Consider the following 8,852-nt stretch of genomic DNA (forward strand, 5'->3'; position numbering starts at 1 on the left):
ACAGCTGATTATCTTATCAAATAATTCTGAATGAGTGTCTGCATCACCGTTTCCAGGTCTGTACAGTCCTAAAACCTCAAGTTTCCTATTATCTTTACAGATGTTCCTTACACCTAGAATTTCACATTGCTTATACATTCTTCTTTCACCAGAATGAATATCCCCCCCTCCTACCATTCCTATACTGTCTGTGTGATAAACACTCCAGTTCCGTGAGAATACTTCTGCATTCATTATATCAATTTTTGGGGATGATTCAACTCCTATTACAATATCTGGTAAGTATATATCTATTAAATTATTAATTATATTCCTTTCTTTACAATACTTCCACAGTTCAACACTAACATTTTTATGATCCCTACTTGACTTCCAGATCCTTGTATCCTTATCACTGCTCCCTAGTCCAACCTGTTTCCCTAATATACCTCCCTACAGTATTCCCATCTTAACATACTTCCTAACTTATACGTACTACTGCGGTTCAAAGGAAGGCTATCTGATCCCAGATACCTATCTCCTACCCACCCATTAGGATCCACAAATCTCACTCCCAGTTTCCCATATTCCTACTCCATAGTCTTATTTAAATCCCTGATCATTTCCCAGTCAGTATCCCTCCTACACAGTATTTCACTGATAACAATCTCCACTTCCTTAAACTTCACCTGTGCTGCATTAACTAGATCTCACACATCTCCAACCATAATACCTGCTTGCTTCTACCTTCTACTTTCCTCAACATCAGCCTTAACCTAATTCCTGGGTAACACTCTGCTCTGGTTCCCTTTCTTCCACACACTTTAACCACATGTCTAACAATGGAATCCCTATGACCAGAGCCTCAACGCTACCCACCTCATTTGATCTCCTCGCCTCCTGGTCATCCTTATCTTTCCTGACGGCTGCACAAACTACTTCCTCCTCCCTTTTCTTATTCCTATGACCCTGTTCCACCTTTCTTTTCCTATTTTCTATTCTACCTGCTACCCACCTCATTTGATCTCCTCGCCTCCTGGTTATCCTTATCTTTCCTGACGGCTGCACAAACTACTTCCTCCTCCCTTTTCTTATTCCTATGACCCTGTTCCACCTTTCTTTTCCTATTTTCTATTCTACATTTTCCTTTGCTACCTTTTCCTTTCCTCTGCGACAGTTCCCTGTTCCTCATCTTCCCTCTCTTGTTCTACCTGCAGTGACTCATACTGATTTCTTACTGGCACCTGTCCTGAATTCTTCTCCTGAATATAGCCTTTAACCTGCAATTTCCTTCCCCCTTAAAACATTAGACCATCTATCTTCTACAACTTCCCCTTTTTCTTCCCATACCTCTCGTACACCTACCATATCCTGTACATTGTGCGAGGGAGGCCTACCTTCCTTCCTGTCCTCCAAGAGAATCCTATTTATATGCCTCAAACTCTCCAACTCCTCCCTCATACTCCTCATTGCCTGGCCATACTCACAGTTCTTACACCTGCATTTTTTTTAACCATTGTTTACTCTTCTTTACAGAATACTAAAAACTCAAAGATATAATAAATTAACTGTGCAAAGAAAATATCAAAGGAAAGAAATTATGTCTAGAATAGCACACAAAGATCACATGAGATTAAAGAAACACTAACTTCACTACAATACTACTTGGTCATTTTGTATTATGTTTTTATCCTACATCGCCCTAACAGAATGAAAACTGCTGTTAATTACTGAATATCAAATGGAATACACAAGAATTACACAATTTGAAACTACAGTTAAGCCTATCCTAATTACAACAATAGAATTTTAGGGCTGGTTAGAGCTAAGTTTACGTTGCTTGCTTAAGTTGTTGGTACCTACGTGAAAAACTACCACCTTCTACTTTCCTCAAAATCAGCCTTAACCTAATTCCTGGGTAACACTCTACTCTGGTTCCCTTTCCTCCACACACTTTAACCATTCGAATCACCTTCCCAATTGACATTTGTATATTTAGATCACCTGCTATAATCACGTTTCTTTCTGTATTGTTTCCCACACAGCTGATTATCCTATGAAATAATTCTTAACGAGTGTCTGCATCACAGTTTCCAGGTCTGTACAATCCAAAAACGCTCCGCTCGACTTAGCAATTCTATCTCGTTTTCGTAACAGGGCCGACAGTCTGACACAGAGTTCGAATCACAAGGCTGCTACTTATTTAAAATCTCTTATATACATTGACAGTGATATAAAAAGTAACTGTTGAGAAACTAATGATAATACCCAAAAAATCACATCAACTGTCCTTATTCACCGAGCTGAAATTCATGTGGTGTCTTTCACTGTGACTGCTTAAGGTTTTCATGAACTCCTCGAGGAGCTAGAAAGGTAAAGTATGTCACATATATTTTATGTGTAGTGTACAGTAATTCTGCTCCAAAATCTAGAACAGGGGTGTCCAACCTTTTATTTGACAAAGGACCACTCCTGTCTTCATGGATTGGTTCAAGGGCTGCATGCTTAAATTTTATATTATATTGTTTATATTAATATTATACTTGACATGTTTTGAATCATTAGATAATTACAATATAAATTATGACCATAAACTAAACTAAATTGAACAAATTAAACCTATTTTAATGTACCTTTCATTATTATTTATTATTATTAGGGCAAAATAACTGTTAACATAATTATACTGTCCTACTAATTATTTAAATTTCACCTGTCTACGTAAGACATGGCACTGCTTTCATGAACAAGTCTCCCAATATCAGGTGTGATAAACGTAGCAGCAATTTGAAGAGAACTTTCCAGATGACTGTTGGTGATTCACATTCTCGTTACATACTTCACATGCTTCATTCTGAAGAGCACTTGTTCCAGTATGTACTGCCAAAAAAAGATGAGAGTCGAATTGCATATCTATAAATACTGAGGTACTTTTTCCTGAGGACATATTTGCGATATAATACTAATAAAGGGACACTTATAACGTGCTCCGAATTTTTCTACTGTTTTATGGATTCTACGTTTACTACGCTGCATATGCCGCTACTAACCTGCCTGTGCTCTCTTCGCCCGTCCAGCTTCAACTGCTCGTGCTGCTTACCCTCCCTCTTTCCTTCCCCTACCGCTTCGCTGCGCATTGGGTACTGTATGCTCTCGTCCTTTCTGGACGCTTCTACCTGAATATAAATTGGCCTGCTCTGGGCTTGAGCGGCGAGTTGGGGTGAACACAACGATTTGTGTGGAGGGAGGACTTGGTTTTATTTTGCTACCAGCTGGACTGTGTGCAATGTTTCTTTTAAAATGTGCTCTTGTGTACCATTGAAAAGCTACGACTGCTGGACGGGTGAGTGAAAACTTTAATTTATTTCATTTCCATGTTGTTCTCTGAACTTTCTTTTAATGCTGCACTTCCTTAATTTTCAAATTGCCGTTACTGGCTACCAATGACAGTTCATGTTGATAATAAGCTAACTGCAGCTATTGATAGCGGTACCTTACTTTGGAATTACATTACCATCTCACTCCGAAGTTGGACTTTGTGATACGTCAAGTGATTGCTGCGATATGAACCATTGAAATTCAACTGTTTTCCCGAGCAAACGCATGAATAGAATTAATTGAACTATCACCTAGCTTCTGTTTGCTATTTTGGAATTTCATCGATACTGACTGATCCTATTTTTCCAAAACCCTGTTGGCAGCCATTGGTACTCCTTTCTTTCACGTCCCTCCCCTTTCCCCACCTTCCTATTCCGCATCCCTTCCACGCTTTTTTTCTTCTACATGTATTATTGTACAGTGGCCCACATGTCTTTCAAATTTTAATGTTTTTTCGTGTTCATACGTAAATTTCTGTTTTCCTTGTGTAGGACACTCCTCATGTAAAAGAGGTGGTATTATTATTGAAGGTTTCGAGTTTAGCTGTTCTCTTTGAAAAACAGATCTGAAAATTAACATGGTTGTCCCATCTGCTTTTTCTCTTTTGGAAGTCAGAACTAACTGACCTTTGGATGATTGTTGTTTTCCTTGGCTTGTAAATGTTTATTCTGGGTGTTTTTTACTAATATATTGTTATTATGAAAAAACTATTTCTTCTTTCCCTTTTTATTATTGTCGTACGCCTTTCCTTGCCCTCACGAAATTTGTACCTACCTCGGTTCCTCTGAATATATGGACTCAGTGAAAAAGCTTCCATTTATGCGCTCTGCTGAAAACCTTTTACCTTGAAAATTGAAAACTACTTGTGAACTTGTGCACGGACGCACTTATATATATTTTTTTTTTTTTTTGAGTGTTGTTACATCCCCTTTGCTACGCCATCACGTGCGTTGATTGGTACTGAGTCAGTTGGGTTAGTACCTTAGTTTATGCCTTGTGTTTTTCTTGGTGCATTGTCTTACCATTCCCATTCTCGTGCATGGCGAGATCATATTCTGAGCGTACTTGCTTTACCTTAAATACGATACAGACCTATCCTACCCTTACCAACCGTCACATGTCACACTCACACCCGAATACACCACACACATTATAGCTTAATAAGAGTGATATTGGACGCTAGTAATACAATTTCAATTTTTAACACACTTTTCAAGTCCGATGAACACTGAACATCAATACACACCATTTGCAATTCTGATGGATCCCTTCAACACCAATAGAGAACAGAGAAGAAGAAAAATTTAAACTAATAAGATTTTCTTTGAAATCTTGAAATCTAGTGTTGAATTCATTAATTAATTCCGATAAAATTCCTATGTAGTTTTGAACATTACATTTTTTCACGGCTGGAGAATGCACAAAGGCGTTTGCTTTCAGCTGTGATTCCCAAAGTCGTACTTTTGTTTCGAAGGCCTTTACATAATTAACCATAGAAGTGATCAACTAATCTTTACCTTGGACTTGTAAATTTAGTTCATTCAAACATTTTGTAATGTCAACCAGGAAGGAAAAATCACACATCAATGATGGGTCATTTAATTCAATAATAAATTTTCCTTTTTCTTCCATAAATATTTTTATTTCTTCTTTAAGATCTAATACTGTATTTGCTCGCATATAACTCACCACCGTATATATCTCATACCCCATTTGAAACTGCAGGAAAAAAATCCCTGTACATAACCCACATTCATTTCTGACGTCATAAAGACATATGGTACATACACAAAATAAAATTTGGGTATTCCATGGACGTACATACATTAAATATCGGGACTGTAACAACTGCTGTTACGGTACTTCTCACTCTTCAGTCTTTGTCAATATACTTATCGCTACCCGTCTGGCAGAGCTGATCACGTGAACTGGGAGTGTTTCCCTGACCAGGCAGTCAAGTGATCACGGTGTTCGGTATAGTCCATCTGTTGTATTGTCAACAAATACCAGTATTCTGTCTTCACGTTTCATTGTTGTTTCTCAGTTAAGTTTCCTTGTGTAAGTCAATCTTTAAGTTATGGAGAAATACGGGAGTTAAACGGCTGGGTTTAAACTCAAAGTGATAAAATATGCTGAAGAACATAGCAACAGAGCTGCTGGTTGAGAATTAAAGTGTGACTGAGTTTAATGTTTGCTAATGGCGTAAACAGAAAGCTGCACTAGAAACCACCAATCGAACACACAAGGCATTCAGAGGGCCCAAAACTGGTAAGTTTCCTGAGCTGGAAGACGACTTGCTTCATTATATTACAGACTTGCGAAATGATGGCTTTAGTATCTCGCACGAGATGCTACATTTCAAAGCGCGTGAACTAGCGATTAAAGGAGGAATAAGCTGTTCAAATCTGAAAGTGAGCCAGGGATGGATCCGTAGATTCATGACATGAAGGGGATTGTGTCTGTGAAGGCGAATATCTCCCTGCCAGAGAATGCCAAGCAATTTCAACAACAAAATCATAGATTTTCAATACCATGTGATAGCAATGCAGACTAAATCCCGATAAACTTCGACATGTCATGCAACACGACCATCAACAAGAAGGGAGAATCTAGCGTAATTTTACGTACAACTGGGTGTGAAAAACAGCGTTGAACCATCATGCTAGCAAATAACCAAAGATGGAAGAAAATTGCCACCGTACATTATTTTCAAAAGAAAAACAGTATCTAAAGCGAGGTTTCCCAAAGGCATTCATGTATGGGTTCAAGAGAAAGGATGGATGGATAGAGCTCTTGTCCAGGACTGGGACTGTACAGTGTGAAGAGCACAGCCAGGGGCACTGCTTCGATGGCCAGCAGTGCTAGTGTGGCACAGTTTCCGCAGACACTTGGTGGAAGACATGAAGAAACGTGATCTCGTATTTCCTGGTGTACTCTCACATTGTCTACAGCCCTTAGATGTTTCTGTCAACAAGCCCTTCAAGGACAACGAACGTAAATTCTACGCCGAATTGATGGCAGGAGGGGAGCATGAGCTGTTACCAGCAGGCAAAGTAAAGAGGCCCTCAGTTGAACTCTTGTGTGACTGGGTTATGGTAACGACAGATGTTATTTTGAAGAGTTTCTCGAAGATGGGCATCGCAAATGCGTTGGACGGAAGTCAGGTTGATGGACGGTGATCAGAACGATGCACACGAGAATAGCTCGGAGACTGAAGGCAGTAACAATGAATAGGGTAAGTATGCCAGTTGTCTTGTTTCAATAGCCTAATGCAAATTTTATCCCCACATATATCACACACTGGAAAAGGTTCACACTTATGTTTTGTCAAAAAAGTACGAATTATATGCGAGCAAATACGGTATTCACTCTAACATATTTTTACCTTGGTTGTGATACTTGAATTTGGTTTTAGGCTAATGACTTCCACTTATAAACTGAGACTTCAAGAAATCCTGAAATTCTCTGCAACCAACTGATGAGCCCAGCCTAGCACACGGGGACGAAACGCTGGCAACCAGGAATGAGTTAGCTGGAAAATTTATAATGTCCAATAATGGACCATTTATATTGGTATTGTAAATTTACTCATTCGGAACAATTATTTCTGATTTCCTATGGGAATCAACATCTACATCATCTGATGGCCAAGCAGGCATCAATTTTTGATAATGAGACAATGTCTCTCATAGTGCATTGGCACTGCCGGTGGCTACAATTAGCCTACGCAGTGGCCTCCACGGTATGCACTATCCAGCGTCTTGGTAGGTGTGCTAGGTACCAACTGATGAGCCCAGCCTAGCACACGGGGGCGAAACGCTGGCAACCAGGAATGAGTTAGCTGGAAAATTTATAATGTCCAATAACGGACCATTTATATTGGTATTATAAATTTAGCCAAATCGATCTCCTCTCACCAGTTTGATTCAGTACCTCTTTATTTGTGCTTCGATCTATCCATCTCACCTTCAGCATTCTTCTGTAACACCACATTTCAAAAGCTTCTATTCTCTTTCTTTCTGAGCTAGTTATCGTCCATGTTTCATTCCCATACAATGCCACGCTCAAGATGAAAGTCTTCAGAAACATCTTCCTAATTCCTACATCAATGTTTGAAATGAGCAAATTTCTTTTCTTAAGAAAGCTCTTTCTTGCTTGTGCTAGTCTGCATTTTATGACCTCCTTACTTCTGCCATCGTTAGTTATTTTACTACCCAAGTAACAATATTCATCTACTTCCTTTAAGACTTCATTTCCTAATCTAATATTTCCTGCATCACCTGCCTTCGTTCGACTGCACTCCATTACTTTTGTTTTCGACTTATTTATTTTCATCTTGTACTCCTTACCCAAGACTTCATCCATACCATTCAGCAACTTCGAGATCTTCTGCAGTCTCAGATACAATAACAATATCATCAGCAAATTTCAAGGTTTTGATTTCTCTCCTTGGACTGTGATACCCTTTACAAATTCCTCTTTGATTTCCTTTACTGCCTATTCTATGTCAAATTGTAAAAGGAGGGGGGAAAACTGCAGCCTTGCCTCACTCATTTCTGGATTACTGCTTCTTTCAAAGCCCTCAATTCTTATCACTGCAGACTGATTTTCCTAATTGTAGATAATTCTTCGTTCTCGGTATCTGATCCCGATCACCTTCAGAATCTCAAATAGCTTGGTCCAATCAACATTATCGAATGCCTTATCTAGATCTACGAACGCCATGTACGTGGGCTTTTTCTTTTGCTGGTTGCTTTATGTCGCACCGACACAGATAGGTCTTATGGCGACGATGGGATAGAAAAGACCTAGGAGATGGAAGGAAGCAGCCATTAAGGTACAGCCCCAGCCAGCATTTGCCTGGTGCAAAAACTGGAAACCACGGAAAACCATCTTCAGGGCTGCCGACAGTGGGATTCAAACTCACTATCTCCTGGATGCAAGCTCACAGCAGCGTGCTTGCTAGTGCATCCTGGTGGTAGGTGTGCTAAGTACCAACTGATGAGCCCAACTTATAACACGGGGGGGGGGGGGGGGTAGAAACGCTGGCAACCAGGAATAAGTTAGCTGAAACATTTTTAATGTCCAATAACGGACCATTTATATTGGTATTATAAATTTACTAATTCGGGACAAACATTTCAGGTTCCCTCTGGGAATCAACATCTATATCATCAGATGGCCAGGCAGGCATCAATTTTTGGTAATGAGACAAAGTCCCTCATAGTGCATTGGCACTGCCGGTGGCTCCAAGTAGCCTACGCAGTGGCCTCCACGGTAATCACTAGCTATGTGTCTTGGTGGGTGTGCTAAATACCAACTGATGAGCCCAACTTAGCACATGGGGGTGAAACGCTGGCAACCAGGAATGAGTTAGCTGGAAAATTTATAATGTCCAATAACGGACCATTTATATTGGTATTAATGCCTTGACTATCGAAAAAGGTGATGAGCGTCGTTTTGATGCGTGACTTTTCGGCTCTGACCTTTTTCCG

The sequence above is a fragment of the Anabrus simplex genome, chromosome 1 (assembly GCF_040414725.1).
Source record: "Anabrus simplex isolate iqAnaSimp1 chromosome 1, ASM4041472v1, whole genome shotgun sequence".
NCBI classification, from domain to species: Eukaryota; Metazoa; Arthropoda; class Insecta; order Orthoptera; family Tettigoniidae; genus Anabrus; species Anabrus simplex.